The 24,905-nt window shown below is 41.2% G+C and overlaps 1 long non-coding RNA gene and 1 pseudogene across 1 annotated transcript in view; both read left to right on the forward strand.

Annotated features, from left to right (window-relative positions):
• LOC147363679 (uncharacterized) overlaps nt 1–24,905 on the forward strand; it is a 64,537-nt gene that overhangs the window by 10,916 nt on the left and 28,716 nt on the right. The window lies entirely within an intron of this gene.
• LOC147363681 (5S ribosomal RNA) lies at nt 16,868–16,986 on the forward strand (annotated as a pseudogene).

Raw genomic sequence — 24,905 nt, forward strand, 5'->3', positions numbered from 1 at the left:
GACTGGGTTCCCTCCCTGTTGGTTGCTTGGCCTGAGGCATTGCATCACTGAAGCTGATAGGATGTTGTCAAGGTCAAGTCTTGGTGCCAAAATGCAGCTGTCCAGGAGAGCTTGTGCTGATGAATGCTCCCTGATAATTCTGCCCCCAGTGTCCTTTCCCCAGAATGAGCCACAGTCACCCCCACCCCCATATCCTTAGGAGACCCTGCAGACCAGCAGGTAGGCATGGGCGAGCCCTCTAGGAAGTCACTACTTCTGCCTTTGGTCATGGGCACCCTCCATGGCTGTAGTGTCTGTTTCCCCCAGTCCCATGGGGCACCTTCTGTCAAGCCCTGCTGGCCTTTAAATCAAATGCTCTGGGGACTTCTCCTCCCAAGCCAGACTCCCAGGCTGATGTGGGACTCAGAACTCTCACTTGTGTGGGACAACCTCTGCAAAATAATTATTCTCCAGTTTATGAGTCACTGACCCAATGTGGTAGGAGATTTGATTACCTAGGCAGTGTATCACCTCCTACCATCTCATTGTGGTTTCTTCTTTGTCTTTGGGAGTAGAATATCTTGTTTGCAGCAGAGGAGGACAGAGGATGAGATGGTTAGATAGCATCACTGACTCAGTGGATATGAACTTAAGCAAACTCCAGAAGATAGTGAAGGACAGGGAAGCTTAGCGTGCTGCCATCCATGGTATCGCAAAAAGTGTGACTCAACTTAGGTGACTGAATAACAACAACTTGTTTGCTAGGTTCCAGTTTGTTTCATTAATGGTTGAGCAGTTGTGGTTTTGCTGTGCTCGTAAGAGGAGGTGAGCTCAAGGTGGTCTACTACATTATCACCTTTCCAGAATTCTTGTGTGAACCCACTGGAGAGCTTGTCTAGTGAGGTGACAACACTGGATCACTGGGTAGACACATCTTCAACTGTATTCGGTGATCCTTAGCTTTCTCCACATTAGTATCCTTTAGAGCAGGGGTCCCCAACCTCCGGAGTCTAATGCCTGATGATCCGAGGTGGCGCTGATGTAATAATGAGAGAGGTAAAGTGCACAATTAATGTGCTTGAAAGATCCTGAAACCATCTGTCCCACCCCAGTCCATGGAAAATTTGTCTTCCATGAAACCGGTCTCTGCTGCCAAAAAAAGTTAGGGGCCCCTGCTTTACAGGGTAAGCATTTCTTGCTTCATGTTCCTACCAACATTTGGTAATTCTGGTAGGAATATCTGGCATATTTTACATTGTGCCAGTTTTTGCCAGTCCAGTGATATAAAGGCTATCATGTGGTTTTATTTTACATTCTCTAATTAATAGGAAGGTGGGATATCCTTGCCCGTGTATATCCTGTGTCCTCTGTGTGAAATTCCTTCTTTCTCATGTTTTTTTTTTTTTTTTTCCATTTTACCCACCTGGTTGTTGGTCTTCCTCTCATTGATTTGTAGTGAGTGAGTGAGTGAAGTTGCTTAGTCATGTCTGACCCTTGCGATATCATGAACTGATACCATGGACTGTAACCCACTAGGCTCCTCTGTCTGTGGGATTCTCCAGGCAAGAATACTGGTGTGGGTTGCCACTTCTTTCTCCAGGGGATCTTCCTGACCCATGGACTGAACACATGTCTCCTGCACTGGCAGGCAGATTCTTTACCACTGAGCCATGTGAGAAGTCCTCCTTGACTTTTACTCTGAGTAAATGAATCTCAGGCTGCCCTTGTGGCTTAACTGGTAAAAAATCTGCCTGCAATGCGGGAGACCTAGGTTCAATCCCTGGGTTGGGAAGTTCCCCTGGAGAAGGGAAAGGCTACCCGCTCCACTATTCCATCCTGGAGAATTCTATGGACTGTATAGTACGTAGCGTCACAAAGAGTTGGATGCAACTGAGAAGCCCCAGCAAGACGGTACTACGCACTGGAGTGGTGGCTGCGTGGCGCTGGAGTGACTGTGAAAAGATACCCCATGTCAAAGGGCAAAGGAGAAGCCCCAGCAAGATGGTAAGAGGGGCGAATTTGCATTTGGAATCAAACCCCATTCCTCCCAGAGACCCTCAGAGGTCTCAAACAAATATTGTGTGCACCAGGACCCAGAGATCCCACAGAGACTGAGCCAGAACTGTGTTTGGGTGTCTCCTGTGGAGGTATGGATCAGCACTGGACTGCTGCAGGGCCAGGGGCTCTGGATGTAGCAGACTTGGGTATGGCATAGGCCCTCCTGGAGGAGGCCACCATTAACCCCATCATTGAGCTGCTGGAACTTACACAGGACTGGGAAGCAGACACTTGGAGGGGCACAAACAGAACCTTGTACACACCAGGACCCAGGAGAAAGGAGCAGTGACCCCACAAGAGACTGACTCAAACTTGCCCAGGAGTGTTCAGGAGTCTCTGGTGGAAGCCTGGGTCAGCAGTGGCCTGCTACAGGGTTGGGGGCACTGAGTGTAGCAGTGTGTGCATGGGACCTTTTGAAGGAGGTCACCATTAGCTTCATTACCTCCACCATAGTTCAATTCAGTTTAGTTGCTCAGTTCTGTCCTACTGTTTGCGACCCCAAGAACTGCAGCACTCCAGGCCTCCCTGTCCATCACCAGCTCCTGAAGTCCACCCAAACCCATGACCATTGAGTCGGTGATGCCATCCAACCATCTCATCCTCTGTCATCCCCTTCTCCTCCTGCCCTCAATCTTCCCCAGCATCAGGGTCTTTTCCAATGAGTCAGCTCTTCGCATCAGGTGGCCAAAGTATTGGAGTTTCAGCTTCAACATCAGTCCTTCCAGTGAACGCCCAGGACTGATCTCCTTTAGGATGGACTGGTTGGATCTTCTTGCAGTCCAAGGGACTCTCGAGAATCTTTTTCAACACCAGAGTTCAAAAGCATCATTCTTCAGCGCTCAGCTTTCTTTATAGTCCAACTCTCAAATCCATACGTGACCACTGGAAAAACCATAGCCTTGACTAGACAGACCTTTGTTGGCAAAGTAATGTCTCTGCTTTTTAATATGCTGTCTAGGTTGGTCATAACCTTCCTTCCAAGGAGTAAGGGTCTTTTAATTTCGTGGCTGCAATCACCATGTGCAGTTTGACCCCAGGTAAATAACAGGGAGGGAACACAGCTCCACCCATCAACAGAAAATTGGATTAAAGATTTACTGAGCATGGCCCCACCCATCAGAACAAGACCCAGTTTCCCCCTCAGTCAGTTTCTCCCATCAGGAAGCCTCCATAAGCCTCTTAGCCTTTTGCATCAGAGGGTAGACAGAGTGAAAGCCAAATCACAGAAAACTAAGCATGTGATCACATGGTCCACAGCCTTGTCTAACTCAATGAAACTATGAGCCATGCCATGTATGGCCACCCAAGATGGGTCATGATGGAAAGTTCTGACAAAATGTGGTCCACTGGAGAAGGGAATGGCAAAACACTTCTGTATTCTTGGCTTGAGAACCCCATGAACAGTATGAAAAGGCAAAAAGATAGGATCCTGAAAGTTGAACTCCTCCAGTTGATAGGAGCCCAATATGCTCCTGGAGATCAGTGGAGAAATAACTCCAGAAAGAATGAAGAGACAGAGCCAAAGCATAAACAACACCCAGTTTTGGATGTGACTGGTGATAGAAGTAAAGTCTGATGCTATAGAGAGTAATAGTGCATAGGAACCTGGAATGTTAGATCCATGAATCAAGGCAAATTGGAAGTGGTCAAACAGGAGATGGCAAGAGTGAACATTAACATTCTAGGAATCAGTGAACTAAAATGGACTGGAATGGGTGAATTTAACTCAGATGACCATTATATCTACTCTTGTGGGCAAGAATCCCTTAGAAGAAATAGAGTAGCCATCAGAGTCAACAAGAGAGTCCAAAATGCAGTATTTGGATGCAATTTCAAAAACAACAGAATGATTTCTGTAATTTCCACAGCAAACCATTCAGTATCACAGTAATCCAAATCTATGCCCCAATGAGTAATGCTGAAGAAGCTGAAGTTGAACGGTTCTATGAAGACCTACAAGACTTTCTAGAACTAACACCCAATGTCCTTTTCATGGTAGGGACTGGAATGCAAAAGTAGGAAGTCAAGAAACAGCTGGAGTGACAGGAAAATTTGTCCTTGGAGTACAAAATGAAGCAGGGCAAAAGCTAGTAGAGTTTTGCCAAGAGAACGCACAGGTCATAGCAATAACCCTCTTCCAACAACACAAGAGAAGACTCTACACATGGATATCACCAGATGGTCAATACCAAAACCAGATTGATTATATTCTTAGCAGCCAAAGATGGAGAAGCTTTATAAGGTCAGCAAAAACAAGGCTGGGAGCTGACTGTGGCTCAGATCATGAACTCCTTATTCCCAAATTTAGAATTAAATTGAAAAAGTAGGGAAAACCACTAGACCATCAGGCATGACCTAAATCAAATCCTTTATGATTATACAGTGGAAGTAACAAATAGATTCAAGGGATTAGATCTGAAACAGAGTGCTGAAGAACTATGGACAGAGTTCATGACACTGTACAGGAGACAGGGATCAAGACCATCCCCAAGAAAAATAAATGCAAAAACGCCAAATGGCTGTCTGAGGAGGGCTTACAAATAGCTGTGAAATGAAGAGAAGCAAAAAGCAAAGGAGAAAAGGAAAGATACACCCATTGGAATGCAGAGTTCCAAAGAAAAACAAGGAGAGATAAGAAAGCCTTCCTCAGCGATCAATGCAAAGAAATAGAGGAAAGCAACAGAATGGGAAAGACTAGAGATCTCTTCAAGAAAATTAGAGATACCAAGGGAATATTTCATGCAAAGATGGGCTCGATAAAGGACAGAAATGGTATGGACCTAACAGAAGCAGAAGATATTAAGAAGAGGTGGCAAGAATACACAGAAGAATTGTACAAAAAATATCATCATGACCCAGATAATCACGATGGTGTGATCACTCACCTAGAGCCAGACATCCTGCAATGTGAAGTCAAGTGGGCCTTAGGAAGCATCACTACAAATAAAGCTAGTGGAGGTGATGGAATTCCAGTTGAGCTATTTCAAATCCTGAAAGATGATGCTGTAAAAGTGCTGCACTCAATATGCCAGCAAATTTGGAAAACTCAGCAGTGGCCACAAGACTGGAAAAGGTCAGTTTTCATTGCAATCCCAAAGAAAGGCAATGCCAAAGAATGCTCAAACTACTGCACAATTGCACTCATCTCACACGCTAGTAAAGTAATGCTCAAAATTCTCCAAGTCAGGCTTCAGCAATACGTGAACTGTGAACTTGCAGATGTTCAAGCTGGTTTTAGAAAAGGCAGAGGAACCAGAGATCAAATTGCCAACGTCCTCTGCATCATGGAAAAAGGAAGAGAGTTCCAGAAAAACATCTATTTCTGCTTTATTGACTATGCCAAAGCCTTTGACTGTGTGGATCACAATAAACTGTGGAAAATTCTATAAGAGATGGGAATACCAGACCACCTGACCTGCCTCTTGAGGAATTTGTATGCAGGTCAGGAAGCAACAGAACTGGACATAGAACAACAGACTGGTTCCAAATTGGGAAAGGAGTATTTAAGGCTGTATATCGTCACCCTGCTTATTTAACTTATATGCTGAATACATCATATGTAGTACTGGGCTGGATGAAGCACAAGCTGGAATCAAGATTGCTGGGAGAAATATCAATAACCTCAGATATGCAGATGACACCACCCTTATGGCAGAAAGTGAAGAAGAACTAAAGAGCTTCTTGATGAAAGTGAAAGAGGAGAGTGAAAAAGTTGGCTTAAAGCTCAACATTCAGAAAACCAAGATCATGCATTTGGTCCCATCACTCCATGGCAAATAGATGGGGAAACAGTGGAAACAGTGACAGACTTCATATTTTTGGGCTCCAAAATCACTGCAGATGGTGACTGCAGCCATGAAATTAGAAGAAGTTTGCTCCTTGGAAGGAAAATTATGACCAACCTAGACAGTATATTTAAAAGCAGAGGCATTATTTTGTCAACAAGGTCCATCTAGTCAAAGCTATGATTTTTCCAGTAGTCATGTATGGATGTGAGAAATCAAGTAAGCTGAGTGCTTAAGAATTGATGCTTTTGAACTGTGGTGTTGGAGAAGACTTGAGAGTCCCTTGGACTGCAAGGAGATTCAACCAGTCCATCCTAAAGGAAATCAGTCCTGAATATTCATTGGAAGGACTGATTCTGAAGCTGAAACTCCATTACTTTGGCCACCTGATATGAAGAGTTGACTCATTTGAAAAGACCCTGATGCTGGGAAAGATTGAAGGCAGAATGAGAAGGCGACAACAGAATTAGATGGCTGGATGGCATCACCGACTCAATGGACATGAGTTTGAGCAAACTCTGGGAGTTGGTGATGGACAGGGAGGCCTAGCGTGCTGCAGTCCATGGGGTTGCAAAGAGTTGGACACGACTGAGTGACTAAACTGAAGTGAACTGAAATGAATCTTCCCACTGGTTGAGCACAAAGTAAGTCAACAGGATCCTGTTAGTCTTGCTGATTCAGGTGATCCAGGCTCAGCTTCCCTTGTGGCTCAGCTGGTAAAGAATCCACCTGCAATATGGGAGACCTGGGTTCAAAACCTGGTTGGGAAGATCCCCTGGAGAAGCAAAAGGCTACCCACTCCAGTATTCTGGCCTAGAGAATCCATGGACTACAGTCCATGGGGTTGCAGAGAGACAGGACTGATGGACTTTCACTTTTCATACCAAAAATGTCCTTCTCAGATGTCTCCCCATGAACATTTTTTCATGCATTATCTATTTCTCCCTATCTTTTAAATTCTTGCTGCTCTCATGATTCACTCGTGCTTTTTATTTTAGTAAAAATAAAATTCCCCTTTGAATCTCAGATCCTTCTTTTTCCCACCTGCTACCCTCTGTGGGGCCTCCACATTAAGTCAAACTCAACACACACACAAAGATTCTTGCCTCAGCATTAGAAAGATTTCCTTTTGACAAAATCACCTATGGAAATCTCTGATTTCCTTACTGTATGCTATTTATAATTAGGCCTCAGTTAATGTTTTGGTAACCTACTGTATCAAAAACACCAAACCAGATCCCCAAACCTAGAACCAATAATCCTAAAATATACATGAAATCATACATGACCCAGACTTCCCAAAGCAGTCGTGACAACAAATAACAAAGTAGGAGACATAACCCTCCCAGACACAACGCATTGTAAGCTACAGAACTCAGAGATCCTGGCACAAAAACGTGTAAAACAAACATTCTGCTAAAATTGGGCTAAATAGACACTATTATCATTTTAGGACTTTCCGGGAAACTCAGCAGGTAAAGAATCCACATGCAATGATGGAGACCCCAGTTCAATTCTGGGTTGGGAAGATCCCCTGGAGAAGGGATAGGCTACCCACTCCAGTATTCTTGGGCTTCCCTGGTGGCTCAGCTGGTAAAGAATCCACCTGCAATGTGGGAGACCTGAGTTTGATCCTTGGGAAGATCCCCTGGACAAGGGAAAGGCTACCCACTCCAGTATTCTGGCCTGAAGAATCCCCATGGACTATAGCCCACCAGGCTCCTTTGTCTGTGGGGATTGTCCAGGAATCCTGTGTCCTGCCAGGCTCCTTTGTCCATGGGGTCACAGAGTCAGACATGACCGAAGCAACTTAGCAGGCACACACCAACAGTGTAGGAGGGCTCCCTTTTTTCCACACACTCTCCAGCATTTATTATTTGTGTAGATTTTTTCATGTCCACATTTATTATTTGTGTAGACTTTTTCATGAAGGCTATTCTGATGGGTGTGAGGTGTTACAAATGAAAACCATGTTATGGTTTTGGTTTGCATTTCTCTAATCATTATCGATGTTGAGCATCTTTTCATGTGCCTTTTGGCCAGCTGTAAGTCTTTGGAGAATTATGTTGTTATGTCTTCTGCCCAACTTTTGATTCAGTTGTTTGTGCTTTTTGAATTGGAGCTGAATGAGCTGGAGATGAGTGCCTTATCTGTCACATCATTTCCAGACATCTGCCATTCCATAGATACTTTTTCATTTTGTTTATGGCTTCCTTTGCTGTGCAAAAAGCTCATGAGTCGATTAGGTCGCATTTGTTTGTTTGTTTTTTCTATTGGGAGAACGGATCTAAGAAAAAATGGTAACGATTGCTGTCAGAGAATGTTTTGCCTATGTTTTTCTCTATGAGTGCATGGTATGATGTTTCCTGTTTAAATCCACAAGCTGTTTTGGGTTGCTTTTTGCTGAAGGGTGTGCATGAGGTTCTGCTTTCAGCAATTTACTGCGGCTGGCCAGCACCACTTGCTGAGGAACCTGTCTTTCCCCCTTTGTGTATTCCTGCTGCTTCTGTCAAAGACTGGCCATGGGGGTAGACCATAGGTGTGTGGGTTGGGGACTGGGGTTTCTGTCCTTTTCCATTGTTTCACACGTCTGTTTTTGTGCCAGGACCTCTTTGCTTTGAATTCTGCAACTTACAGTGTATTGTGTGATGTCTGTGAGGGTTATGTCTCCTGCTTTGTTCTTCATTGTCAGGATTGCTTTGCCAGTTCTGGGTCACATATGATTTCCTGTGTATTTTAGGATTATTGGTTCTAGTTCTGTGGAAAATGGCATGGGTAATTTGACAGGGATTGCATTAAATCTGTAGATTGCTTTGAATAGTATAGTCATTGTGAAAATATTACTGCTATCAATCCAAAAGCATGGGATATCTTCCATTTCTTTGAGTCCTCTTCAATTTTACTTTTAGCATATTATGGCTCTCAGCATGTAAGTCTTTCATCTCCTTTGTCAGGTTTATTCCTAAGTATTTTATTTTTATGTGATTTTATATTTTTAACACTTTTTATTGTGGTACAATATGCATAACAAAACATTTATCATCTTAATCATTAAAACTTTTTCTTTTTATATTGGAGTAGAGTTAATTTGCAATGTTGTATTAATTTCATTTGTACACCCTAGTGATGTGCTTATATATAAATTCTTTTTTTTTCAGATTCTTTGCTCATATAGAATGTACAGAGTTTTAAGTAAAGTTCCCTGTGCTATGCAGTAGGTCCTTGTTGATTATATATTTTGTATATCGTAGTTTGTAAATATTAATCTGAAACTTCTCATTCATTCTCTCCCACCACTTTTCCACTTTGGTAAAGATAAGTTTGTTTTCTCAGTCTCTGAATCTGTGAGTGTGTTTCTGTTTTGTAAATAACTTCATTTAATTTTTATATACTTCTATACTGTACTTCATAGTGGCTGAATGAATGTTCATTCTCAAAACAGTATAGAAGGGTTTCTTTTTATCTATGACCTCCCCAGAATTTCTTTGTAGACATTTTAATTTTGGAGATTCTGACACTTGGGTTCAGTTCAGTTCAGTCTCTCAGTCATGTCCGACTCTTTGAGACCCCATGGACTGCAGCACACCAGGCTTCCCTGTCCATCACCAACTCCTGGAGCTTGCTCAAACTCATGTCCATTGAGATGGTGATGCCATCCAACTATCTCATTCTCTGTCATCCCCTTCTCCTCCTGCCTTCAATCTTTCCCAGCATCAGGGTCTTTTCAAATGAGTTAGTTCTTTGCGTCAGGTGGCCAAAGTATTGGAGTTTCAGCTTCAGGATCAGTCCTTCCAAAGAATATTTAGGACTGATTTCCTTTAGGATTGACTGGTTCTCCTTGTAGTCCAAGGGACTCTTAAGACTCTTCTCCAACACCACCATTCAAAAGCATCAGTTCTTTGGTGCTCAGCTTTCTTTACAGTCAAACTCTCACATCCATACATGACTAATAGAAAAACCATAGCTTTGACTAGACAGACTTTGGTTAGCAAAGTAATGTCTCTGCTTTTTAATATGCTATCTAGGTTGGTCATAGCTTTTCTTCCAAGGAGCAGGTGTCTTTTAATTTCATGACTGAAGTCACCATCTGCAGTGATTTTGGAGCCCAAAAATACAAACTCTGTTTCCATTGTTTCTTCATCTATTTGCCATGGAGTGATGGGACCAGATGCCATGATCTTAGTTTTCTAAATGTTGAGCTTTACACCAACTTTCCATTCTCCTCTTTCACTTTGATCAAGAGACTCTTTAGTTCTTCTTCACTTTCTGACATAAGGGTGGTATAATCTGCATATCTGAGGTTATTGATATTTCTCCCAGCAATCTTGATTCCAGCTCGTGTTTCTTCCAGTCCAGCATTTCTCATGATGTACTCTGCATATAAGTTAAATAAGCAGGATGGCAATATACAGCCTTGACATACTCCTTTCTCGATTTGGAGCCAGTCTGTTGTTCCATGTCCAGTTCTAACTTGTCCAGTTCTGTGCTTCTTGACTGGCATACAGATTTCTCAGGAGGCAGGTAAGGTGGTCTGGTATTCCCGTCTCTTTCAGAATTTTCCACAGTTTGTTGTGATCCACACAGTCAAAGGCTTTGGCATAGTCAATAAAGCGGAAATAGATGTTTTTCTGGAACTCTCTTACTTTGTTGATGATCCAGCGGATGTTGGCAATTTGATCTTTGGTTCCTCTGCCTTTTCTAAATCCAGCTTGAACATCTGGAAGTTCACAGTTCACGTACTGTTGAAGCCTGGCTTGGAGAATTTTGAGCATTAAAATTCAATACTTTACAATACTTTACAATCTACAATACCCAAGTGGATACTTGGGTAGTGATCCCTGATTGTAGATTTTATTTGCATTTCTCAAATAAATACTAATGTTGCATATATTTATATGTGATCTTTGGCCATCTGTATGTCTTCTTCCTTCCCTCACTCCTCAGACAGTAAAGAATCGGCCTGTAATGCAGGAGGCCTGGGTTTGATGCCCAGGTTGGGAAGATCCCCTGGAGAAGGGAAAGTCTCCCTACTTCAGTATTCTTAAAGAGCCTGGAGAATTCCACAGACAGAGGAGTCTGACAGGATCCAGACCATAGAGTCACATAGAGTTAGACACAATTGAGTGATTAACACACAAACACACACACACACACGTGTGTCTTCTTTGGAGAAATGTCTGTGTAGATCTTCTGCCCATTTTTTGAATGGGTTCAAAACACTTTGTGAATATTGAAGTGAATGAGTTATATTTTGTGAATATTTAGGTGAATGAGCTGTTTGTATATTTTGGAGATTAGTCCCTAGTCTGTCCCATTGTTTGCAAATATTTTCTGCCATTCTGTGGATTGTCTTTTCATTTTGTTTGTGGTTACCTTGCTGTGCAAAACTCATGAGTAAGATTAGCTCTATACAGTCAGCAAAAACAAGACCAGGAACTGACTGTGACTCACATCATGAACTCCTTATTGCCAAATTCAGACTTATATTGAAGAAAGTGGGGGAAACCACTAGACCATTCAGATATGACCTACATCAGATACCTTACAATTATACAGTGGAAGTGAGAAATAGATTTAAGGGACTAGATCCGATAGAGTGCCTAAAGAACTATGGACAGAGGTTAATGACATTGTACAGGAGACAGTTATCAAGACCATCCCCAAGAAAAAGAAATGCAAAAAATCCAAATGGCTGTCTGAGGAGGCCTTACAAATAGCTGTGAAATGAAGAGAAATGAAAAGCAAAGAAAAAAAGGAAAGATGTATCCATCTGAATGCAGAGTTCCCAAGAATAGCAAGGAGAGATAAGAAAGCCTTCCTCAGTGATCAGTGCAAAGAAATAGAGGAAAACAATAGAATGGGCAAGACTAGAGATCTCCTCAAGAAAATTAGAGATACCAAGGGAATATTTCATCCAAAGATGGGCACAATAAAGGACAGAAATGGTATGGACCTAACAGAAACAGAAGATATTAAGAGGAGGTGGCAAGAATACACAGAAGAATTCAACAAAAAAGATCTTCACAACCCAGGTAATCACGATGGTGTGATCACTCACCTAGAGCCAGACATCCTGGAATGTGAAGTCAAGTGGGCCTTAGGAAGCATCACTACGAACAAAGCTAGTGGAGGTGATGGAATTCCAGTTGAGCTATTTCAAATCCTGAAAGATGATGCTGTGAAAGTGCTGCACTCAATATGCCAGCAAATTTGGAAAACTCAGCAGTAGCCACAAGACTGGAAAAGGTCAGTTTTCATTGCAATCCCAAAGAAAGGCAATGCCAAAAATGCTCAAACTACCTCACAATTGTACTTGTCTCACACGCTAGTAAAGTAATGCTCAAAATTCTCCAAGCCAGGCTTCAGCAGTGCATGAACCGTGAACTTCCAGATGTTCAAGCTGGTTTTAGAAAAGGCAGAGGAACCAGAGATCAAATTGCCAACATCCATTGGATCATCGAAAAAGCAAGAGAGTTCCAGAAAAACATCTATTTCCGCTTTATTGACTATGCCAAAGCCTTTGACTGTGTGGATTACAACAAACTGTGCAAAATTCTGAAAGAGATGGGAATACCAGACCACCTGACCTGCATCTTGAGAAATCTGTATGCTGGTCAGGAAGCAACAGAACTGGATATGGAACCACAGACTGGTTCCAAATTGGGAAAGGAGTATTTAAGGCTGTATATCGTCACCCTGCTTATTTAACTTATATACTGAATACATCATATGAAGTACTGGGCTGGATGAAGCACAAGCTGAAATCAAGATTGCTGGGAGAAATATCAATAACCTCAGATATGCAGATGATACCAACCTTATGGCAGAAAGTGAAGAACTAAAGAGCCTCTTGATGAAAGTGAAAGAGGAGAATGGAAAGTTGGTGTAAAGCTCAACATTCAGAAAACTAAGATCATGGCATCCGGTCCCATCACTTCATAGCAAATAGATGGGGAAACAGTGGCAGACTTTGTTTTGGGGGGCTCCAAGATCACTGCAGGTGGTGACTGCAGCCATGAAATTAAAAGACACTTAGTCACTGGAAGAAAAGCTGTGACCAAGCTATACAGCATATTAAAAAGAAGAGACATTACTTTGCCAACAGAGGTCCATCTAATCCAGGCTATGGTTTTTCCAGTAGTCATGTGTGCATGTGAGAGTTTGACTATAAAGAAAGCTGAGCGCCAAAGAATTGATGCTTTTGAACGGTGGTGTTGGAGAAGACTCTTGAGAGTCCCTTGGTCTGCAAAGAGATCCAAGCAGTCCATCCTAAAGGAAATCAGTCCTGAATATTCTTTGGAAGGACTGATCCTGAAGCTGAAACTCCAGTACTTTGGCCACCTGATGCGAAGAACTGACTCATTTGAAAAGACCCTGATGCTGGGAAAGATTGAGGGGAGGAGGAGAAGGGGATGACAGAGGATGAGAAGGTTGGATGGCATCACCGACTAAATGGACATGAGTTGAGTAAACTCTGGGAGTTGGTGATGGACAGGGAGGCCTAGTGTATTGCAGTCCATGGGGTCACAAAGAGTCAGACACAACTGAGTGGACTGAACTGAACTGAAGATTAGGTAGCATTTGTTTCTTTTTGCTTTTATTTTTATCGTATTGAGAGACTAGCCTAAGGAAACACTCATATATTTTATGTCAGAGAATGTGTTGTCTATGATTTCCTCTAAAACTTATATGGTGTGCTGCCTGGGTTCAAGTCCTTTAGTATTTTGAGTTCACTGCCATGCATGATGTGAGGGTGTGTTCTGATTCCATTGATTTCCATGCAGCTGTCCAACTTTCCCATCACTTGCTGAGGAGACTCTTTTCCCCATTGCATATCTTTGTTTCCTTTTGCAAGATTAATTGACTGTAGGTGTGTGGGTTTGCTACTGGGCTTTCTCTTTTGTTCCATTGATCCATGATGGTCAGTATCACGTTGTTTTGATGACTGTTGCTCTGCAGTATTGCCTGAAGTCTGGAGAGGGCCTCCTGATCTGTTCTTTGTCCTGAGGATTTTTTGGCAATATTGGATCATTAATGCTTCCATATAAATTTCAGTATTGTTGGTTCTAGCTCTATAAAAACATGTTCACAGATATTTTGATAGAGATCGCATTAAATCTGTAGATTTCATGGGGTAGTATGGCCATTTTAACAATTTAATGCTTCCAATAAAATAGCTTGTGATATTCTTCCATTTCAAATTCCTTTATTAATATTTTTTAGTTTTCACTTCTTTTGTCAGGTTCGTTTCTATTTGTATAATATTTTGCAACCATTTTATTTTCATTTCAACTTTATTCAAATTTCTTGTGATATAATATGTACAACATAATTACCATTTACTCATTTTTTAAAGATTTTATTTATATGAAAATAGCATTGATTTAGTGCAGCATTAGTTTCAGTTGTAGAGCCTACAGATTTATTTATACATGTGTCTATTCTTTTTTTTTCTTTTCAAAATACGATATAGAAAGTGTTGAGTAAAGTTCACTGTGGTCCTTGTTAATTGTAGAGAGTAGTGTGTATAAATTATCCCCAAACACCTAAACTATTCCAACCCATCTCTTACACTTTGGTAACCATAACTCTCTTTACATACTCTGAGTCTGTGGCTCTGTTTTGTAAGTCAGTTCATTTAATTTTTGAGGAAATCCTTTACTGTTCTCTCTAGTGGTGGTACCACTTTATATTCCCCCCAGCAGTTAGCAGGGTTCCCTTTGCTCCACTCTGTGTCCAATAATTCTTATTTGTGAGCATTTTAATTATGGAAATTCTGATAGTTGTGGTGATACCTTACAGTGGTCTTGATTTTCATTTTGTCTGATGTTGAACATCTATTCCTGTGATTTTGGCTATCTGAAGGTCTTCTCTGGAGAAATGCCTCTATAGATCTTCCATCCAGTTTTTGATATGGTTGCTAGTGTTTTGATATTGAGGTGAGTGAGCTTTTTGTACATTTTGGAGATTAGTGTCTTATGGATCACATCCTTTGCAATTATTTTCTCCCATTCTCTGTTATTTGCTTTTTGTTGTACAAAAAGCCATAAATTTGATTAGGTCTCTCTTTTTTTTTTTTTTCTATTGCCTTGGGAGCCTGACATAAGAAAACAATGGGAGGATTTCTAACAGAGTATGTTTTTCCTTCATTTTTCTCTAGGTGTTTGTGGTGTGGTATCTCCTATTTAAGTACTCTAGCCATTTTTGAGTTCCCTTTTTTGGCAGGTGTGTGATTATTTAACTAACTTCAGTGATTATCTGTGGCTGTCCAACTTCCTTATCCCCACTTGCTGTGGAGACTGTCTTTCCCCCGTTGTGTATTCTTATTCCTCTGTCAAAGATTAATTGACCATAGACGTGTGGGTTTGTGCCTGGGGTCTGTGTTCAGTTCCATTGTCCCATAGGCCTGTTTCTGTGCCAGGACCTCCTTGTTTTGAATACTGTAGCTCTTTACTGTTTTGTGAATTTGGGGAGGGTTATGCCTCCTGCTTTGTTCTTGGTCTTCTGGATTGCTTTAGCAATTCTGGGTCATGTATGGTTCCATGTCAATTTTAGGATTATTGATTTGAATCCTGTGGAAAACATCATCGGTAATTTGACAGGGATTGCATTAAATCTTTGGACTGCTTTCATAGTATGACCATTTTAGCAACATTAATGTTTACCATTCAAGAGCATGGCCTATATTTCCAATTTTTTGCATCACCTACAGTTTCCTTTCTCAATATTTTATGGTTCATAGTATATAAGTCTTTTGCCTCTTTGGCCAGCTTTGTTCCTGTGTTTTATTTATTTTGATGCAATTTTATTTTTTTTTCAAATTTCTATATTATGGTAAAATATGCATAACAGAACATTTATCATCTTAATCATTTCTTAAGTTTTTCTTTTGTATTGGAGAAGAGTTAATTTGCTTTGTTGTATTAGGTTTATTTGTATAGCCTAGAGTGTGCTTATACATAAATCTATTTTTTTTCAGATTCTTTTTCTATATAGGTTATACAGTGTATTGATCAGATTTACCAGTGCTATGCTTTAGGTCCCGTCGATTGTTTTGTGTATAGTTGTATGCATATGTAATACTACTCCTAATTCATCCCTTCCCACCACCTTTCCCCTTGGTAAGGATGTTTGTTCTCTTGGTCTCTAAATCTGTGTGTTTCTGTTTTATAAATAAGTTATTCTTTAAAACATATAACCTTGTTTACTCTTTTCTGTGCTGGTCTTTGTTGCTGCATGAGCCTCTGTCTTGTTGCAGGGATCAGGTTTGTGCGTGGGCTTCTCGTTGCTGTGGCTTCTCTTGTGGCGGAGCACAGGCTCTGGGGCCTGCAGGCTTCAGCAGTTGCAGCACATGGGCTCAGTAGTTGAGGTTCCTGGGCTCTAGAGCACAGGCTCAGTAGTTGTAGGGCACGGGCTTAGCTGCACATTGGCATGTGGGATCTTCCTGAATCAGGAATCAAACCATGCCTCCTACTTTGGCAGGGGATTCTTTATCACTGAGCCACCAGGGAAGCCCTAAATAAATTAATTTTTAAGGAACCTCCATACTGTTTTCATAGTGGCTGAACAAATATATATTTTGACTGTATAGAAGGGCTCCTTTTTATCTACAACCTCTCCAGAATTTATTTGGAGACATTTTAATTATGGAAATTCCGATACTTTTGTGGTGATCACTGACTGATAGATATCATTGAAGTGAAGTGAAGTGAATTTGCTCCGTTGTGTTCGACTCTTTGCGACCCCTTGGACTGTAGCCTATCAGGCTCCTCCGTCTATGGGATTTCCCAGGCAAGAGTGCTGGAGTGGATAGCCATTTCCTTCTCCATTAGCATTTCTCTAATAATTATCAATGTCGAACATATTTATTTGTGCCTTTTGTCACATGGACTTCCCTGGTGGCTCAGATGGTAAAGTGTCTGCCTTCAATGCTGGAGACCCGGGTTCAATCCCTGTGTCGAGAAGATCTCCTCGCTAAGGGAATGGCAACCCACTCCAGTACTCTTGCCTCCCCAGCCCCAAAACAGGGGCTCAAATAAATATTTGTCTATGGACACACCACCCTGAACGCACTCGATCTCGTCTAATCTCGGAAGCTAAGCAGGGTCAGGCCTGGTTAGAACTTGAATGGGAGACCACCTGGGAATACCGGGTGCCCTGGGCTTTTTTTCTTTGGACTTTCCTGGTGGCTCAGATGGTAAAGCGTCTGTCTACAATGTGGGAGACCTGGGTTTGATCCCTGAGTTGGGAAGATCCCCTGGAGAAGGAAATGGCAATCCACTCCAGTACTATTGCCTGGAAAATCCCATAGACAGAGGAGCCTAGTAGGCTACAGTCCATGGAGTCGGACAGAGTCAGACACGACTGAGCAACTTCACTTTGGCCATATGTCTTTGGGAAAATGTCTATGTAGATCTTCTGCCTATATTTTGAATGGATTTTTTTTTTTTTTTTGAAGTGAATGAACTGTTGTATATTTTGAGGAGTGGCCCCTAGTCTGGTCCATCATTTGCAAATATTTTCTCCCATTCTGTGGGTGGTCTTTTCATTTTGTTTATGGTTACCCTGCAGTGCAAAAGCTCCTGAATTTGATTAGGTAAGATTTATTTCTTTTTGATTTTATGGTTATTGCTTTGGGAGACTGGCCTATGGAAACACTCATACATTTTGTGTCAGAGAATGTTTTGTCTGTGATTTCTTCTCAGACTTACATGGTGTGATGCCTTAATCATTTTGATTTCATTTTTGTGTATGGTGTGATATAATTTCTGTGTGATTTCCATGCAGCTGTTCAGCTTTCCCAATGCCACTTGTTGAGGGAATTATCTTCTTCCCATTGTACATTCTTGTTTCCTCTATGCCAGATTAACTGATTGTGGGTTTATTACTTGGCTGTCTCTTCTGTTCCATTGATCCATAGGTTGGTTTTGTTCTTTGTCCTCAGGATTTCTTTGGCAATACTGGGTCATTTATGATTTCATATAAATTTCAGTATTTTTGGTTCTAGTTCTGCATAAAAATGTCCATGACCATTTTGATAGAGATTTCATTAAATCTGTAGATTTCTTGTGATCGTATGGCCATTTTAACAATTCTTCTGCTAAAAGAACATGTGATATTCCCCCATTTATTTAAATCTTTTCCAAATTCCTTTATTAATATTTTATAGTTCTAAGGATATAAGTATTTCACTTCTTTGTTTAGGTTGATCTCTAAATAATTTAATCTTTTGCTACCATTTTGTTTTCATTTCAGTATTATTCAAGTTTCTTTATTGTGATACAATATGTACAGCATAACATTGACCATCTTAGTTATTCTTTAAGGTTTGCATTGATAATAAAATTGTGCCAATTTATAGTGCTCTGTTGGTTTCACTTGTAGAGCCTAAGGATTTATTTATTCATATATCTATTATTTTTCTCTTTTAAAAAGTACCCTATAGTGAGTACTGAGAAAAGTTCCCTGTGGTCATTGTTGATTATATATTTTGTGTAGTGGTGTGCATGTTTTTGTTGTTCAGTTGGGCAGTTGTGTCCAACTCTTTGCGACCTTTTTGACTGCAATACACCAGGCTTTTTTGTCCTTCAGTATCTCCCTGAGCTTGCTCAAACTCATGTCCATTGAGTCAGTGATGCCATCCAACCACCTCATCCTCTATCACCCTCTTTTCCTCCTGCCCTCGATCTCGCCCAGAATCAGGGTCTTTTCCAAGGAGTCAGTTCTTCACATCTGAGTCTTGATCTCAAAGTTTGCAACTATTTTCTCCCATGGGTTTGTTTTTTTTTTTTAATCATTATCTTTCTGGGTTTCCCTTGCTGTGTAAAACATCGTAAGCTTGATTAGGTCCTATCTGTATATCTTGAGTTTATTTTTTACTGCCTTTAGAGACTGACCTATGATTTCTGTCAAAGAATGCTTAGCCTACTTTTTCCTTTAGGAGTTAATGGTTTGTTGCCTCTTATTTGAGTCTTCAAGCCAGTTTAGTTCCTTTTTGGTGAATGGTGTGTGTGTGGGTTGTAATTTCAGTGACTGTCCTATGGCTGTACCACTTTCCCAAGAGCACTTGATGAGAAGATGGTCTTCTCTCACTTGGGTTGGGTTGGCCAAATTGTTCCTTCAAATTTTTCTGTAGCATCATACAGAAATATCCAAATGATATTTGTGGCCAACTCAATATATTCTTGCTTCCACTGTGGAAGATTAATTGGCCATGAGCGTGTGGGTTTGATCCTAGGGTCTCTGTTCTTTTCCATTGTTCCATAGGACTGTTTCTGTGCCAGGACCTCCTTGTTTGAATATTGTAGCTCCATAGTGTTGTGTGCAGTCTGGGAGCGTTATGCCTTCTGCTTTGTTCTTGGTTCTCAGGATTGCTTTGGCAATTCTGGGTCATGTATGTTTCCGTGTAAATTTTAGGATCATTGGTTCTATTTCTGTGAAAAATATGCTGGGGAATTTGATAGGGATTGCATGAAATCTGTAGATTTCTTTGGGTAGTATGGCCATTTAAAAATATTACTGGTATAAATTCAAAGCATGGGATATATGGTTCTCAGCATATAAATCTTTCATCTTTGTAGTCAGGTTTAATCCTAAGTATTTTATTTACATTAATCTGATTTTATTTTATATTCCTAAAATTTTCTTTATTGTGGTAACATGCATATTATAACATTTATCATCTTAATCGCTGAAAAAATTTTGTTTTATGTTGGTTTAGAGTTAATTTACAATGTTGTGTTAATTTCATCTGTACAGCCTAGTGATGTGGTCATACAGAAATCTGTTTTTTTTTTTTCAGGTTCTTTATCATCTAGGTTACATAGGATATTGATTAGAGGTTGTTGTGCAAAAGCTCACAAGTTAGATTAGGTCGCATTTTTTTCTTATATAATTTTATTTATCTACTTATTTATGGCTGTATTGGGTCTTCTTGCTGAGTGGGCTCTCTCTAGTTGCAGTGCATGGGCTTCTCATGCAGTGGCTCCTCTTCTTGCAGAGCACAGGCTCTAGGGCTCGAGTGCTTGGGTAGTTCTGGTTCCCGGGCTCTGGAGCACAGGCTCAGCAGCTGTGGCACAGGGGCTTTGTTGCTCTGCCCCAGGTGGCATCTTCCTGAGCCAGGGATTGAACCTGTGTCTGCTGCATTGGTAGGTGTATTCTTTACCACTGAACTACCAGGGAAACCCTGTTTCTTTCTATTGTTTTGGGAAACTGGCCTAAGGGAACACTGGTACGATTTATGGCCCCAAATAGTTTGCCTATGATTTCCTTTAAAGCTTACATGGTGTGATCTTTGGATTTAAGTCCTTAAGTATTTTGAGTTCGTTGTTGTGTATGGTGTGAGAGAGTGTTCTAATTTCATTGATTTCCATGTGGTGGTCCAACTTTCCTAACACCACTTGCAGAGGAGACTGTCTTTCCCCCATTGTATATTCATGTTTCCTGTGTGTCAAATTGACTGTAGGTATGTGGGTCTGCTGCTGGACTCTTTTCTGTTCCATTGATCCATAGGTCTGTTTTTGTGCCAGTACCACATTGTCTTGAGGACTGTTGCTCTGTAGTATTGCCTGAAGTCTAAAGAGCGTTATGCTTCCTTATTTATTCTTTGTCCTATAGATTTCTTTGGCAATAATGGGTCATTTTTGGTTCCTTATAAATTTCATTATTACTGGTTCTAGCTCTATAAAAACATGTCCATGGTTATTTTGATAGAGATTGCATGTAGTTTTCATGGGGTAATATGGTTATTTTAACAATTTAATGGTTCCAATAAAAGAAAAGCATGTGATATTCTTCTGTTTGTTTGAAATTTTTTCAAATTCCTTTATTAATATTTTGTATTACTCAGGATATAAGTATTACACTTTTGTCAGGTTCATTTTAACTATTTAATATTTTGCTAACATTTTATTTCAATTTTATTAAAATTTCTTTATTGTGGTACAGTGTAGATAACATAATATTTGCCATCTTAATTGTTTAAGATTCATATGATAATAAAATTGCATTAATTTACAATGCTGTGCTTCTTTCACTTGTAAAGCCTGAAGATTTATTTATACATATATATTGTATTATTTATTATATATTATTATATATAATTTTCTTTCTTTTTTCAAATAATAAGCTTGAAAGTGAAGTCACTCAGTTGTGTCTGACTCTTCACAACTGTAGCCCATGGACTGTGGCCCACTAGGCTTCTCCATCCATGGGGTTTTCCAGGCAAGAATACTGGAGTTGGTTGCCATTTCCTTCTCCCAGGGATCTTTCCCACCCAGGGATCAAACCTAGGTCTCCCACATTGCAGGCAGATGCTTTACCCTCTGAACCACCAGGGAAGCTTGATATTTGTATATCTTAGGTTCATTTTCTCTTGGCTTGGGAGACTGGCTTAAAAAGAGAAGAGTTCAATTTCTTTCAGAGATTGTTTCGCCTAATTTTTTCTCTAGGAGTCCATGGCATGGTGTCTCTTATTTAAGACTTCAAGCTGGGGGTTGTCCTAAGATGGTGGAGGAACAGGACGGGAGACCACTTTCTCCCTCACAAATTCATCAAAAGAACATTTAAACGCTGAGTAAATTCCACAAAACAACTTCTGAATGCTGGCAGAGGACATCAGGCACCCAGAAAAGCAGCCATTGTCTTCGAAAGGAGGTAGGAAAAAATATAAAAGACAGAAAAAGAGACAAAAGAGGTAGGGACGGAGCTCCATCCCGGGAAGGGAGTCTTAAAAAGAGAGAAGTTTCCAAACACCAGGAAACATTCTCACTGCTGAGTCTGTGGCGAGCCTTGGAAGCACAGAGGGCAACATAACAGGGAGGAAAAATAAATAAATAATTAAACCCCACAGATTACGAGCCCAACAGTAACTCCCCCAGCGGAGAAGCAGCACAAACGCCTGCACCTGCCACTAGCAAGTGGGGGCTGGGCAGGGAGGCGCGGGCTGCATTGCTTAGAGTGAGGACCGGGCCTGAATGCCCCCAGGGCAATCTGAGGGAACTAACTTGGGCTAGCAAACCGGACTGTGGGATAGCTACCACGCGAAAAGCCCTAACCTAAGACACTGCCAGGCCCCTGCACAGAACAAACGACTGAACAGAACTAGCTGGCTGCAGACCATCCCCCTTCGGTGACAGGCAGCCAGAGCCAGAAGGGGGCAATTGCAGCCCCAGAGAGACATTATCTACCAAACTGCAAGCAGGCTTCTTTGCTAACTAAGACTTCTTGGGGTTCTGGACAGTCAACATCCGCCTGAGAGGGTGCGCCGCTTGTACACCCAGAAAACCGAGCGGTAGGGAGCAGGGAGGCGATAAGTTGCAGCAACCGTGCTCGCTAAACACCTCATCACCTGAGCTGCTCAGACCTGGGAAGGGCTAAAAATGCAGGCCCAACCGAGTCTGCGCCTCTGAGGACTACCTGAGTGCCTGAACCTGAGCGGCTTAGACCTGGGAGGTGCATGCAGCAGAGGGCCGGCCTCGGATGGTTCCTGGCGGAGCAACATAAAGCCTGAGCTGTGTGGGCAGGGAGGGCACACGCGCTGTGAGCAGGGGCAGGCCCAGTGTGGCTGAGGCACTGTGAGCACACACCAGTGTTATTTGTTTGCAGTGTCCCTCCCTCCCCACAGCGCGACTGAACAAGTGAGCCTAAAAAAAGTGTCCACCACCGCCCCCTTTGTGTCAGGGCAGAAATCAGACACTGAAGACCAGCAAACAGAAGAAGCTAAAACAGAGGGAACTGCCTTGGAAGTGACAGGTGCAATAGATTAAAACCCTGTAGTTAGTACTGACTACATAGGAAGGGGCCTATAGATCTTGAGAAATATAAGCCAGACCAAGGAACTATCTGAAAATGAACTGACCCCACACTGCCCACAACAACACCAGAGAAAGTCCTAGATAGATTTTTTACTATTTTTACGATCATTCTTTTTTTTTTTAATTTTTAAAAAAATTTAAGTCCTCTATTACTCCTTTAATTTTCATTTTTATAACCTACTATTACTTTGCAAATAACCTACTATTACTTTGCACAAAAAAAAGACCCTATTTTTTAAAGCAAATTTCATATATATATATTAATAATTTTTGTGACTTTGTTTTGTTTTGTTCTTTTCTTTAATATTGTATTTTTGAAAATCCAACCTCTACTCTAGATTTTTAATCTTTGCTTTTTGGTATTTGTTATCAATTTTGTACCTTTAAGAACCCAATCTTCAGTACCCATTTTTACTTGGGAGAAAGATTACTAGCTTGACTGCTCTCTCCTTCTTTGGACTCTCCTCTTTCTCAACCAGGTCGCCTCTGTCTCCTCCCTCCCCCTTCTCTTCTCTACCCAACTGTGTGACTCACCAGTGTGTTCCGGATGGTGGAGAACACTTAGGGAACTGATTACTGGCTGGATCTGTCTCTCTCGTTTTGATTCCCTCCTTTTATCCTCCTGGCCACCTCTGTCTCCTCCCTCCCTCTTCTCTTCTCTGTATAACTCTGTGAACATCTCTGAGTGGTCCAGACTGTGGAGTGCACATAGGAAGTGATTACTGGCTAGCTTGCTGTCTCCTCTTTTGATTCCACCTCATCTCATTTGGGTCACCTCTAACTCCCTCTTCACTCTTCTCTTCTCAATGTAACTCTGTGAACCTCTCTGGTTGTCCCTCACTGTAGAGAAACTTTTCATCTTTAACCTAGATGTTTTATCAACGGTGCTGTATAGAAGGAGACATCTTGAGACTACTGTAAAAATAAGACTGAAAACCAGAAGCAGGAGGCTTAATTCCAAATCCTGAGAATACCAGAGAACTCCTGACTCCAGGGAACATTAATTGATAGGAGCTCATCAAATGCCTCCATACTTACACTGAAACCAAGCACCACCCAAGGGCCAACAAGTTCCAGAGCAAGACATACCATGCAAATTCTCCAGGAACACAGCCCTGAACTTCAATGTACAGGCTGCCCAAAGTTACTCCAAAACCACTGATGTCTCATAACTCATTACTGGACACTTCATTGCACACCAGAGAGAAGAAATCCATCTCCACCCACCAGAACACTGACACAAGCTTCCCTAACCAAGAAACCTTGACAAGCCACACGTACAACCCCACCCACAGTGAGGAAACTCCACAATAAAGAGAACTCCACAAACTGCCAGAATAAAGAAAACCCACCCCATACTCAGCAATATAAACAAGATGAAGAGACAGAGGAATACCCAGCAGGTAAAGGAACAGAATAAATGCCCACCAAACCAAACAAAAGAGGAAGAAATAGGGAATCTACCTGATAAAGAATTCCAAATAATGATAGTGAAAATGATTCAAAATCTTGAAATCAAAATGGAATCACAAATAGCCTGGAGACAAGGATTGAGAAGATGCAAGAAAGGTTTAACAAGGACCTAGAAGAAATAAAAAAGAGTCAATATATAATGAATAATGCAATAAATGAGATAAAAAACACTCTGGAGGCAACAAATAGAAATGGAGGCAGAAGATAGGATTAGTGAAGTAGAAGATAGAATGGTAAAAATAAATGAGTCAGAGAGGAAAAAAGAAAAATGAATTAAAAGAAATGAGGACAATCTCAGAGACCTCCAGGACAATATTAAATGCCCCAACATTCGAATCATAGGAGTCCCAGAAGAGGAAGACAAAAGACCATGAGAAAATACTTGAGGAGATAATAGTTGAAAACTTCCCTAAAATGGGGAAGGAAATAATCACTCAAGTCCAAGAAACCCAGAGCATCCCAAACAGGATAAACCCAAGGCGAAACACCCCAAAACACATATTAATCAAATTAACAAAGATCAAACACAAAGAACAAATATTAAAAGCAGCAAGGGAAAAACAACAAACAACACATAAGGGGATTCCCATAAGGATAACAGCTGATCTTTCAATAGAAACTCTTCAGGCCAGGAGGGAATGGCAAGACATATTTAAAGTGATGAAAGAAAATAAGCTACAGCCCAGATTACTGTACCCAGCAAGGATCTCATTCAATATGAAGGAGAAATCAAAAGCTTTACAGACAAGCAAAAGCTGAGAGAATTCAGCACCACCAAATCAGCTCTCCAACAAAT

Source organism: Bos grunniens, chromosome 11 (genome assembly GCF_055505025.1).
Source record: "Bos grunniens cultivar Pamir isolate PY7600 chromosome 11, Bosgru_T2T1.0, whole genome shotgun sequence".
Taxonomy (NCBI): domain Eukaryota; kingdom Metazoa; phylum Chordata; class Mammalia; order Artiodactyla; family Bovidae; genus Bos; species Bos grunniens.